Raw genomic sequence first — 14,254 nt, forward strand, 5'->3', positions numbered from 1 at the left:
ATGAGGGACTTCTACCTATGTTATCCTGCAATTCTCACAAACACATTAGTCCCTCAACTAGGTTTGTCGTTAATACTCCAAAACCAACTAGGGGTGGCACTAGATGCACTTACAATCTCCCCCTTTTTGGTGATTGATGACAAACTGGTTGAAGTTTTCAACGGGGAATATAATATGTGAAATTGTAAAGGATAAGGAATTGTCTTCATAAGTTGTAAGGGCTCCCCTGAAGATGTGCATATAAGTAATTTGCTTTTGGAATGCAAATGCACATGGCAGGTTGTACTTGTGGAGATCCTCTTCAACTTATGATGACAATTCATCATGCATGAAAAGTATGTGAAGATAATGACATGCATAATGGAAAATGGACGTCTGCAAAATGATCTAAGTGCGGAATTTATCGTCGCACATGCGGAATTTATCATCGCATCACAAAGTAGCAAACGAGTAGCAGACGACCATCGAGTTTAAGTGTTACAACTCAAAGAACCAAATGTATCAAAACGAGAGTTGTAAACACTAGGCAAAACATAATGTAACCGCCCATATGGACCCGCTTGAAGATTATCACACTCATATGCTTCTCCCCCTTTTGTCAGTAAGGACCAAAAAGGTTTGAAGACATAGAGCATCTACTCGTTCCCATGAGGAGTAGGTGAAGTAGCAAGGTCGTCGGTGTTGTTAGGCAGTTCAGACGAGCTCGGGGCAGTGTCGACGCGTGCTGAAGGAGGGGGTGGTGAAGTAGCATCGTCTTCGTCCTCGATCAGTCTGGCATTCACAGTTGTCGCAGAGGAAGAGAACTCAGAGTCTTCAAGTGAGGGAGTTCGTCGCAGCACAGCCCTTCAGGGAGGTGTGGAGTCAAACTTGAAACGTTCAGAGAAGCCATCCTCTTGAAGATCATCCTCAGAGCACATAAGTGTTGGCCCTTTCCATGTACGCCAACAAGTTTCATGGGCAACAAAGGCATTCTTGGTGGCAAGGTTGCGAATGCGGTTGACATCCACCAAGAGGCTGTGCATTTGGCGCTTCAGCCAGTCATGATGCCTATCCTGTTTATGATGAAGAGCAACCAGAAGCTCTCGGTCATTGGGAACACGAGATCGCTTCTTGGGCCGTTGGGCAATAGTGCTTTCAGTGGCTTCAGTGAGGGCACGATGAGGTGCGCGTGTAGTGCCAGCCAGAGGATAAACACGAGTGACTGCTTCAGCTCCTTCAATGTTCTGAGAGAAACTTTGATGCTCCGCGTTCTAAAGACTAAGAGGCTCCTTGGCAGGCTCTGGATAGAGGGCTTCAACGGACATATCCACATCAGGCATAAAGATCTGATGATTGCGAGCAGAGGGCTGATATGAGATAGCTGAGTGGAGTTTGATTAGCCCTATTATCCATGGAGCGTAGAACTTCAAACCAAAGAGATCAGATCCTGAAGTAGCAAGTTGGCGGATGAAGAAGTCTTGTGCCTTGAAGCATTTGCCGTGAAGAATATAGAAGACCAAAGTCTTCATTGCACCTTCCAGCTTTGCATATGGGGAATGTCCTTTGATGGGCCAGAGAGTTCGCCTTAAAATGTGATAGATGGTCCTTGGCAGATACTCCAGGTCTTCAACAAGGAACTCCTTAGGATATGCAGCGTCTTGTGGCAAAGGCTTCATCATACTGAGCATCTGACTCATGTTCGGTTCAGGCTTCTGAAAGATGCTCTCCATAGCTTCACTGTGAAGTTGACATCCAGGTTCATAGAGATCTCCAGGAGTGGGCAGACCAGTGAGCTCAATGATATCAAAGGCTTTGGCTTCGCGATGAACATTTCCTATCATCCACTCAAGGACCCAAGTCTTCGAATCTCTATTGTAACCACGTATGTGAAGTGTGGCATAAAATTGGAGCAACAACTCTTCGTTCCAGGGCTCTTGGTCGGTGACAAAAGGCAACAATCCAACCTCTTTGAAGCAGTCCAGAGCTTCTTCCAAGCAGGGCAGACCAGCTATTGCTTCGGTGTCAAGACGCATATGTGGGAAGATGCGACCTTGATTGTACAGAATGCAGGAGTAATAGCTTCGCTGCGTATAGCTCCAGAACCGATCAGAAGATATTCGTTCCCTTGAGTAGGGGTTCTTGGAGCTATTGAAGAAGGTGTTGTCTGCTTTGAAGCTGTTGACATTGAAGGATCCATGTGCTGATGCAGGACCTGGAAACCTGGGCAACCTTGGCATTGGCTTCTGTACCTGAGGCCTATGCTCAATGTGATAGTCAAACTGAGGACCAGCAGCAGGCGCAGGAACAGAAGTAGTAGCATCATTGGCTTCGCTGACTTCTGGTTCTTGTGTTGGTGTAGGCTCCACATTTGCTTCAGCCATGACAGCGTCAGTGGCTTCACTGGTGTTGGTGGTGGAAGCCTCAAGATTTTCTACCTCCACTTGATGAGCTGGAGGGTCGGGCACAGACACGTTCTCCTCGAGAACAGCTTCGTCAGTAGTTGGGGGAGTGGGGACACGTTCTTCTTCTTGGGTGTCATCAGCTAATGCAGCCGGAATGTCTTCAGCAGCTTTAGCTTCAGATTCGGAGACTGGAGGCCTTGGTCCTTTGCGAAGCCAGCGTAACGCTGGCGACGCCTTTGGAGATGGAGTTGGCTGGACCTCAAAGTCTTCTTCTTCTTCTTGCTGGGGTGGTGTGACTTGTTGTTGTGGGTGATCAGCCCATGATGCATCCTGAGCAATTGGCATCAGAGGACGACCAATGCTAATGAGTTCGCTGTGCGTAAGCACAAGCGATGATACCTGTTGGTGCTCGATCTGAGGAAGAACTGCATCATCTTCAACATGGTCATGGTGACCAATGTCTTCAGCAGCGGTGGGATCAGCTGCTGGAATGTCTTCAGCTTCATGAGCCTCTGTGAAAGCAGGCTCATGGACAGTCAGTTGGCGCTCTTGATGTTCAGCGGCAGGGCAAACCATGGAGATAGGTTTAACAATTAAGGGCTCTGTGGGAGCAGCCCGTTCCTTCTTGGTCTTCCGCTTCTTCTTGGAGGGAGCAGCAGCAGAGGCTTCAGGATGTTTCCTCTTTCTGGCTTCAGCATCAGCAGTCCTCGTCTTCTTCAGTTCTGAAGCGGTAGACCTGGCTTTTGGCTTTGAGCCAGTCATGCTGGTTGGGAAGACAATGGGATGTGCTTCCTGCCTTGGTGCGTCGGGTTTGGCCATAGCGGGCTTCTTCTTCTTCTGCTTTGCAGCCATCCTGGGGTCGATGCCAGGACGCCCAAGGGCCTTGCGCTTCTCATCCTCATTGTAGGCTTGCACACACTTGTCAGCCAGGCTCTTCATGCGCTCACGAGAACCTTGAGCTTCTTCACGCTTCTTGAGAAAGGCTTCTTTGAGCTCGTGCAACATGATCTTGAAGTTCATGACCTCTTACACGCTGAGCTTGGCCATATGCTTCTTGAACTGAGCTTTCTCAAAGTCAATCTTCTGCTTCAGTTCAACGATGCGCTGGGCTATAGCTAACTCTGAAGCAATGGCGCCATGGAAGGCAACACTGAGGCCAATGGGAAGTTGCAGATCTTCAAACCACTCATCGATGAAGTTGTGGATGATTGCCACATCAAAGAGAGGCAAATTGTTGAAGATTTCTGCTTCTTCTTTGCTCTTGATCAGTTGCTCAAGAGCGTCATCTGCAAGATCTTCATCACTGGACAGATCAATGGCATCGTTGCGCAGAATAGCAGCAGCAGTCAGTTCTTGGCTGGTGTGTGGCAGAGGCATCTTGAATTTCTGGGGCTTGGAGATGAGTGACAGATCTTCAGACTGCACACTGTCTTCAGGAGGTGCAGTAGCCATTGGCTTCGCCCGTAAGATTTTTGGTGCTGAGGTAGGCTTTGAGGCTTTAGGCTGCTTCAGTTTCTTTGGCTTCGGCGCTGCAGGTGCTTCATCTGATTCAGCGTCATCTGCAGGCTCATCCACGGCTGTCCCTTGAACCACGATATGAGTGATGAGACCTTCCAGGTTGTAGAAGGGCCCAACAAGATTGGGTTCAGCTTCGCGGGTCCCATCAGCATGGGGAGCAGAGGGACCAGGGTTGAAGTCTAATCCCAAAGACTTCTTGTTCTGCTTCGCCGAATTCTGGGAAAACTGGAAGTTGCGCTTGAACAGATTGTCGTCACGACACCATAGCAGTGACGATGGGTCAGCATCCGCAGGCTGTGGTCCATGGACCATGCAGGGATAGAAGCCTTGTTCAATGGCTTCATCTCTGGACCTGGGTTGAAGATTTTTGTATAGAATGTCTCCCCATGGTCGCTTGATGGCATTCTTTTCAGCATATTCCTTTGTCACAAATCTGTACTTGAACCACTGTTCTGCCCAATATCGTCGAATCCATTGGATTCATGTCTTGCGCTGATTGTAATCCTCTTCTGGATCTGTCTTGTACAGTTCTGAGTGGTCATTGGGCAGATCTCTTGATGTCTCACCTCGACGCTTTCTGCCACCCTTCCTTGCTGATTTCTCTGCAGCCATGAACTTTAAACTGAATGGCTTCAATATGTTCAAAGGCTTCAAGGGCTTTCACTTGCTGGACAAATAGGAACTGGCTTCGGGAGAATTTATGTGATGCTATAAGAATTCTGCAAATGAATGCAGACTATGAGAACCAAGGGATTCTCCCACGGACATGTACCTATGACAACATTAAGGTGCGAGGGAAGGGGAAGAGGTCATATGCATTCTCAGAAGATTTTGAAGATAAATTAGTTTAGAAGACATTGACCTCATTGTGCGAAGACATTCACTCATAGATAAGGAGTTGGTTCTAGATTTGTACGAATCCACAGATCAGTACAAGTGAGGAATCTAACTACTTTGTGAAGCATAAGTGAACATACTAGGGATAATATGAGATGCAGTATGAAGCGGATCCAACTTGTGTGAACAGAAACTGCTTGTGGTAGAAAGTGACGAATCTATAGGATCAAAGAGGCCGTAAAAAGGGAGTTTTATTTACCACACAAGAAACTGCTAAACGAAGTGGAAGAGGAGGCCGAGCAGTTCGATCGTCCGTCCCCTAACTTGGCGACGGAGGACACCTACGGCGACGGTGGAGAAGACGATGTCCGCGGTCAGCGTGAAGACGGCGTCGGAGAGGTTGCGGCAGCTAAGCGCTTCGTCTTCGGTGTCATCGAGGGCTAGTGGTGGCGCTAGGGTTCGTGCGAGAGTGGAAGAAAGGATAATGACTGAGGTGAGGCGTGTATTTATAGGGACAGGGACGGCTTAGTGTTATTACACAGGTGCCCCTAGCGATTCACATCTGAGGAACACGTGGCCATCATGCAGCATATCAGAGGTTGTTCCATGTTCCCACGCACGCCTGGATTGTCGGGTGGTTGTTCCCACTTCTCCGGGTTTCAGGTGAAGGAATTAGCATTGAAAACAGACTTAATGTTTGTCTCTGTATCTTCCGCTAACAAGGATGCAGAGAAGACATTTGACAGTTTCAATAGAATGCATATGATTTGGAGAGATAGAGTTTGAGATATAAAGCATAGAGAGGTTAGGGTCCGATCACATTCACTTAGTTCAAAAGATTCAACAAGAAGATATAGCTATAAGTGAATGCTGTAGAGGATAGAACACTAGTATATATATATATATATATATGATCAACATACTGAAGATAATCATGAAGATATGTTGAGATTGAAGTCAAACCAAATGTGAAGACATAGCAAATGTAACGCCATGAGTGAAATACTTCAAACAGAACATTTGGTGGTGGCGTTACCCACCGTATAGGAAGTATTAGACCTGGACACGGCGCACAATTATCGTGGCACTCCGAAGTCAAATTCCTCATTAATGTATTCACACTTAGAATGTATGTCTTCATTGATTGAAGATATACTTTACTTCGTGTGTTGCACATCTAAGTCATCAATATGCGCAAGTGTTAGGATGTGTGCCTGATCACAGGACATTTGAGGATTCCAAGATATTTAGCTCACACCGTAACTTGCAAAATCTCTTCTCATCCAAGGGCTTGGTGAAGATATCTGCCAATTGCTCTTTAGTGTTGACGTGTATGATATCAATATCTTCCTTCACAACATGATCTCTGAGAAAGTGATGACGGATCTCAATGTGCTTTGTCTTCGAGTGATGAACTGAGTTGTTGGCAATCTTGATGGTGCTTTCATTGTCACAGTAGAGTGGTACTTGCTTCAGATGAATGCCATAGTCTTTGAGTGTTTGCTTCATCCACAGAAGCTGAGCGCAGCAAGATCCAGCAGCAATGTATTCAGATTCAGCAGTGGAGAGAGATACACAGTTCTGCTTCTTTGAAGACCAACATACAAGTGATCGTCCCAGAAAATGACATGTGCCTGATGTAGACTTGCGATCCACCTTGTCACCAGCATAATCAGCATCCGAGAATCCAACCAGATCAAACTCTGAGCCCTTTGGATACCATAATCCTAGAGTTGGGGTGTAAGCCAAATATCGAAGAATTCGCTTCACAGCTAAGTGATGCGATTCCTTTGGTGCCGCTTGGAATCGAGCACACATGCAAACACTAAGCATAATATCTGGCCTAGATGCACATAGATAAAGTAAAGAACCAATCATGGAGCAGTATACCTTTTGATCGAACTCTTTACCATTGTCGTCGGGGCCCAGATGATGTTTGGCTGGCATTGGCATCGTGAAGCCTTTGTAGTCTTTCATACCGAACTTCTTCAGGCAATCTTTGAGATACTTCTCTTGAGATATAAAGATGCCGTTGCATTGCTGTCGTATTTGAAGACCAAGGAAGAACTTCAGCTCTCCCATCATGGACATCTGATATTGCTCTTGCATCATATATCCAAACTCTTCACTGTATTTCTGATTGGTGCAGCCGAAGATAATGTCATCCACATATATTTGGCACACAAACAGTTCACCATCATATGTCTTCGTGAAGAGAGTGGGGTCGAGGGAACCAGGTGTGAAGCCTTTGCTCTTCAGGAAGTATTTGAGTGTGTCATACCAAGCCCGAGGGGCTTGTTTGAGGTCATACAGTGCCTTGTTGAGCTTGTATACCATGTCAGGATGTTTTGGATCTTCAAAGCCAGGCGGTTGTGCAACATACACTTCTTCTTCAATCTTGCCATTGAGAAAAGCGCTCTTCACATCCATTTGATATAGAAGTATGTTATAATGATTTGCATAGGCCAGCAGTATGCGTATGGCTTCAAGTCGAGCCACGGGAGCAAATGTTTCATCGAAGTCAATCCCTTCAACTTGAGTATACCCTTGAGCAACGAGACGAGCTTTGTTTCTGACAACTTGACCATGCTCCGAGGATCAGGACGCTTAACCAGTTCCCATACATTATTCAGCTCAAACTGTTGAAGCTCTTCTTGCATAGCTTGAATCCATTCAGGTTCCATGAAGGCTTCTTCAACTTTCTTCGATTCTGTTATTGAGATGAATGCGAAGTGCCCACAGAAATTTGCTAGCTGTGTTGCCCTTGAACGAGTGAGTGGACCGGGTGCATTGATGCTATCAATTATTCTCTCAATCTGCACTTCATTGGCAACACGAGGATGTATAGGGCGAAGATTTTTCTCTTGCTGATCATTGTCATTGTTAGAGGGATTGTCTTCAGGCTGAGCATTGTCTTCAGGTTGATCAGGTGCGGAGATGATAAGTTCCTCTTCAGGTTGAGCTTCAGAAGGTATGATTTCTCCAGTTCCCATAAGTTTGATTGATTCACTGGATGGAACTTCATCTAGCACATTTGGCAGGTGCTCTCTTTGTGAGCCGTTAGTCTCATCGAACCGCACATCCACTGTTTGAACCACTTTATAATGAAATAGATTGAAGACTCTGTTGGAGTGCGAATCCTTTCCATATCCAAGCATAAAACCCTCATGTGTTATTGGTGCAAATTTTGAAGTGTGATGTGGATCCTTGATCCAGCACCTGGCGCCAAATACTCTGAAGTAACTGACATTTGGCTTCTTGCCAGTAAGGAGCTCATAAGATGTCTTGTTCAGAAGCTTGTGAAGATAAACACGGTTGATTGTATGGCATGCAGTATCAATGGCTTCAGGCTAGAATTTTCTTGGAGTCTTGTATTCATCAAGCATCGTTCGAGCCATCTCAATAAGTGTTCTGTTCTTGCGTTCGACGACGCCATTCTGCTGTGGCATGTACGGAGCTGAGAATTCATGTGTGATGCCCAAAGTATCAAGATATGTATCAAGGCCAGTGTTCTTGAATTCAGTGCCATTGTCACTTCTGATGTGCTTTATCTTGGCGCCATAGTTGTTCATTGCTCGATTGGCGAAGCGTCTGAAGACATCCTGCACTTCAGTCTTGTAGAGGATTATATGCACCCAAGTATATCTAGAATAATCATCAACAATGACAAAGCCATAGAGACAAGCAATAGTAGTAAGAGTTGAGTAATGAGTGGGACCGAAAAGATCCATGTGGAGCAGTTCAAAGGGTCAAGTCGTTGTCATGGTTGTCTTTGAGGGATGCTTGGCCCTCTTCATCTTTCCTGCTTCACAGGCACCGCATAAGTGATCTTTCTTGAACTTGACGCCCTTAATGCCTATGACATGCTTCTTCTTTGCAAGGGTGTGCAGGTTCCTCATGCCAGCATGCCCTAGCCTCCGATGCCAGAGCCAGCATTCTGAAGCTTTTGCTAGAAGACATACGGCAAGTTGTGGTCCTGCAGAGAAATCTACCATGTACAAATCATCTTTCCGATACCCTTCAAACACTAGAGACTTGTCAGATTCCATTAGAACAAGGCAACGATATTTTCCAAACATCACAATCATGTTTAAATCGCAAAGCGTTGAGACAGACATTAAGTTGAAGCCAAGGGATTCAACAAGCATGACTTTATCCATGTGTTGATCCTTTGAGATTGCAACTCTACCTAGACCCAATACCTTACTTTTACCAGTGTCAGCAAATGTGATGTGACTTTTGTCGGATGGACGTAAGGTTGAGTCCATAAGAAGGCTTCTCTTGCCAGTCATGTGATTGGTACATCCACTATCAATAATCCATTCTAAAGCTGTTGGTGTCGTACCCTACAGTGCAGTTAGGGGGATAGGCTTCACGAAGAGAATTGTGAAGCAAAAACATTTGACGAACCAGTGGGTTATGAAAGCTTAGATCGAGATTTGGACTGATAGGGCGAGTAGCAAGCGATTCAGGAACAAAGTACATAATAAGACCATTTGGGCATTTGATCTTGCACCCTACAATATGTTTAAGGTCCCCAGCAATAGCGTCAGACGATTTAGGTTTTCTGCTGGAGACCTTTCCCTGCAAAAGAGAGTTAAGCTTTCTTAGCCACCCACATCTTCAAGGGTGGCTTTGAAGCAATGAGTCTAAGTGCAGCATCTAAGAATTTTGGCTTTGGAGCCCTAGCAAAAAGTCTTGCAGGTGGACAATAGTACTCGTAAGAATAAGCAGAATAGTTCTTGGTCTTATGAACATGGTGGCTTGATGAACCGCGCTCATATTCATAGGCCTGAGTATGGCTTCCCTGCAAAACATTTGCGTTAGTGCGACTCCGGTGAGTCCTCTGTCTGTATGAAGCCTTTGGACCATATGAAGCCTGTGGTCTGGGGTTTGTCTTCTTCACATGTGGTGTCATGATGACATTCACAGGAATATTATCCAAACACCTTTTCGGCACCCAGATATTCTTCATAGGCGGTCCATTCCTGCAGTTAGTACCAATATACCTGGCAAACACTTCACCATTCTGATTCTTAAACAGTTTGTAGTTTGCATCAAAGGATTCATCAATAACAATGGGATTAGCACAAGTGAAGCCAGATAGGGTGGATGCATCCACTGAAGGTTCCTTTGCAGCAACCCATGTCGTTTTGGGGTACTGCTCAGGTTTCCAGTAAGAGCCATCGGCATTCATTTTCCTTTCGAACCCAACACCCTCTTTCCTAGGGTTTTGGCTCAGGATCTGCCTTTTGAGGACATCACATAGTGTCTGATGCCCTTTGAGACTTTTGTACATCCCTGTTTCAAGCAGTGTCTTCAACCTAGCATTCTCATCATCAATGGCAGTGGTATCCTCAGCAGAGGGGTTAGTTACCACATCAACAGGTGAAGATATTGCAACAGTAGCAGCAGTAGAACATTCAGCAACAGAAGTAGCGTTATCACGCTCAATGCATTTAAAACATGGTGGTTCAAATCCTTCCTGAGATGAACTGATCTGTTTGGCGCGAAGTGACTCGTTTTCCTTTTGAAGATCTTCATGAGCCGCTCTCAATTTCTCAAGGTCTTGCTTCCTTTGAAGATAATCGTAGGACAGCTGAGGGAGTCCTGGATTAGGGGGTGTTCGGGTAGCCGGACTATACCTTCAGCCGGACTCCAGGACTATGAAGATACAAGATTGAAGACTTCGTCCCGTGTCCGGATGGGACTTTCCTTGGCGTGGAAGGCAAGCTTGGCGATGTGGATATTCAAGATCTCCTACCATTGTAACCGACTCTGTGTAACCCTAACCCTATCCGGCGTCTATATAAACCGGAAGGTTGTAGTCCGTAGGACATCAACTCCATATACAACAATCATACCATAGGCTAGCTTCTAGGGTTTAGCCTCCTTGATCTCGTGGTAGATCTACTCTTGTACTACCCATATCATCAATATTAATCAAGCAGGAGTAGGGTATTACCTCCATCGAGAGGGCCCGAACCTGGGTAAAAACATCGTGTCCCTTGTCTCCTGTTACCATCCGGCCTTGACGCACAGTTCGGGACCCCCTACCCGAGATCCATCGGTTTTGACACCGACATTGGTGCTTTCATTGAGAGTTCCTCTGTGTCGTCGCCTTTAGGCCCGATGGCTCCCTTGATCATCAACAACGATGAGGTCCAGGGTGAGACTTTTCTCCCCGGACAGATCTTCGTCTTTGGCGGCTTCGCACTGCGGGCCAATTCGCTTGGCCACCTGGAGCAGATCGAAAGCTACGCCCCTGGCCATCAAGTCAGGTTTGGAAGCTTAAACTACACGGTTGACATCCACAGAGAATTGATCTTCGACGGGTTCGAGCCACGGCCAAGCGCGCCGCACTATCTCGAGGGGCATGATCTAGCTCTGCCTCCGGACAGTGTCCTGGAGGCTGCACACGCACCGGTTCCGACCCCTAACTCGGAGCCTATTGCGCCAATCGAGGATGAGCGGTTGGACGTCATCTCGGGGGCTGCGATCTCAAAGGCGATCGAGCCGAACGCCAGCCCCGTACTCTGCATGACCCGTGACTCCGAACCTCCCGCGCCCCTACCAATCGAATCCGATTGGGCGCCGATAATGGAGTTCACCGCCGCGGACATCTTTCAGCACTCGCCTTTTGGCGACATCCTGAATTCTCTCAAGTTTCTCTCTTTATCAGGAGAGCCCTGGCCGGATTACGGTCAGCGAGGATGGGATACGGACGATGAAGAAGTTCAAAGCCCACTCACCACCCACTTTGTAGCCACTGTCGACGATTTAACCGACATGCTTGACTTCGGCTCCGAAGACATCGACGGTATGGACGACGATGTAGGAGACGAACAGGAACCAGCACCTGTAGGGCGCTGGAAGGCCACCTCGTCATATGACATATATATGGTGGATACTCCAAAAGATGGAGATGGCGATGGAACAACGGGGGATGACACCTCCAAGAAACAGCCAAAGCGCCGGCGTCAGCGGCGCCGCTCTAAATCCCGCCAAAGCAAAAATGATGATTCTGGCACGGGAGATAATACTACCCTGGATAGCGCCGAAGAACACCCACCCCAGCAAGATTCGGCACAGGAAGATGGAGAAGCCAGCCCTCATGAGAGAGCGGCAGACCGAGAGGTCGAGGATGATAACTATATGCCTCCCTCCAAAGACGAGGCAAGCCTCGATGACGACGAATTCGTCGTACCATCAGACCCCGCCGAACAAGAGCGTTTCAAACACTGGCTTTTAGCCACGGCAAGCAGCCTCAAGAAAAAGCAGCAATAGCTTAGAGCTGACCAAGATTTGCTAGCTGGCAGATGGACTGAAGTCCTTGCAGCCGAAGAGTATGAACTCGAACGCCCCTCCAAGAGTTACCCAAAGCGCAGGCCGCTACCCCGATAAGAGGAGGAAGCACCTACATTACCAATGCACGACATGGCAGACCGGCCACCTCGTGGCTGCGACAGAGAGGCCTCTCGGCCCTCAACAGAAGCCATGCCGCGACGCCACTCAACTAAGGCACGGGAAAATGCGCCAGACCTACGAGACGTACTGGAGGATAAGGCAAGACAAACAAGATCGATCTACGGATCGCGCAGGTGCCCTACGGCACGTGACGATGATCTTCACTCCGGATACAACAAATCCGGCCAGGCCGAACACAACGGACATAGCTCTTCCGAGCCGCGTCGTGATATAGCCCAGTACAGAGGCGCCGCACACCCGCTATGCTTCACGAATGAAGTAATGGATCATAAAATCCCAGAGGGTTTCAAACCCGTAAACATCGAATCATACGATGGAACAATAGATCCGGCGGTATGGATCGAGGATTATCTCCTTCACATCCACATGGCACGCGGCGATGATCTACACGCCATGAAATACCTCCTGCTCAAACTTAAAGGACCGGCCCGGCATTGGCTTAACAGCTTGCCAGCAGACTCAATCAGTTCTTGGGAGGACCTGGAAGCCGCATTCCTTGACAACTTCTAGGGCACTTACGTGCGACCACCGGATGCCGACGACTTAAGCCACATAATTCAGCAGCCAGAGGAATCGGCCAGGCAATTCTGGACACGGTTCCTAACAAAGAAAAACCAGATAGTCGACTGTTCGGACGCAGAGGCCCTAGAAGCCTTCAAGCATAACATCCACGATGAGTGGCTTGCCCGGCACCTGGGACAGGAAAAGCCGAAATCTATGGAAGCCCTCATGACACTCATGACCCGCTTTTGCGCGGGAGAAGATAGCTGGCTAGCTCGCAGTAACAACTTATCAAAGAACCCTGGTAATTCGGATACCAAGGACAAAAGTGGCAGGACACGTCGGAATAAGAAAAAACACCGCGTTAGCAGCGACAGCAATGAAGACACGGTAGTCAATGCCGGATTCAGAGGCTATAAATCCGGTCAGCGGAAAAAGCCATCCAAAAAGAATACTCAGGGCCCGTCCAGGTTGGACCGAATACTCGACCGCTTGTGCCAGATACATGGCACCCCCGAAAGGCCATCCAATCACACTAACAGGGATTGTTGGGTGTTCAAGCAGGCAGGCAAGTTAAGAGCCGAAAACAAAGACAAGGGGCTGAACAGCGACGACAAGGAGCAGCCCAGGCTGCCGAACAACAATGGACAGAAGGGGTTTCCCCCACAAGTGCGAATGATGAACATGATATACTCAACCCACATTCCCAAGAGGGAGCGGAAGCATGCGCTACGGGACGTATATGCGTTGGAGCCAGTCGCCCCAAAGTTCAACCCATGGTCCTCCTGCCCGATCACTTTTGATCGAAGGGACCATCCCACTAGCATCCGTCATGGGGGCTTCGCCGCATTGGTTCTCGACCCAATCATCGACGGATTTCATCTCACAAGAGTCCTCATGGACGGCGGCAGTAGCCTGAACCTGCTTTATCAGGATACAGTGCGGAAAATGGGCATAGAACCCTCAAGGATTAAGCCCACAAAAACGACCTTTAAAGGCGTTATACCAGGTGTAGAAGCCAACTGTACAGGCTCAGTAACACTTGACATGGTCTTCGGATCCCCGGACAATTTCCGAAGCGAAGAGTTAATCTTCGATATAGTCCCGTTTCGCAGTGGCTATCACGCCCTGCTCGGACGAACCGCATTTGCAAAGTTCAATGCGGTGCCGCACTACTCATATCTCAAGCTTAAGATGCTAGGCCCTCAAGGAGTAATCACGGTCAATGGAAACACCGAATGCTCCCTCCGTATGGAGGAGCACACGGTGGCTCTCGCAGCGGAAGTACAAAGTAGCCTTCTTAGGCAATTCTCCAGTCCGGCCGTTAAAAAGCCAGACACTGCCAAGCGCGCCCGGAGTAACCCACAGCAGGACCACCTGGCACGCTCTGAGCAAGCGTAGCAATGCGGCCCCAACCCCAGCTCTCGTGACATAGCGAAACCAGTGCCTCACGTACATAACTACGCCCTTGAAATACCATGGGCACAGGGTAAGGGGCACAATAATGGCACGCCCAAAATACGGCTTAA

The sequence above is a fragment of the Triticum dicoccoides genome, chromosome 4A (genome assembly GCF_002162155.2).
Source record: "Triticum dicoccoides isolate Atlit2015 ecotype Zavitan chromosome 4A, WEW_v2.0, whole genome shotgun sequence".
In the NCBI taxonomy this organism is placed as follows: Eukaryota; Viridiplantae; Streptophyta; class Magnoliopsida; order Poales; family Poaceae; genus Triticum; species Triticum dicoccoides.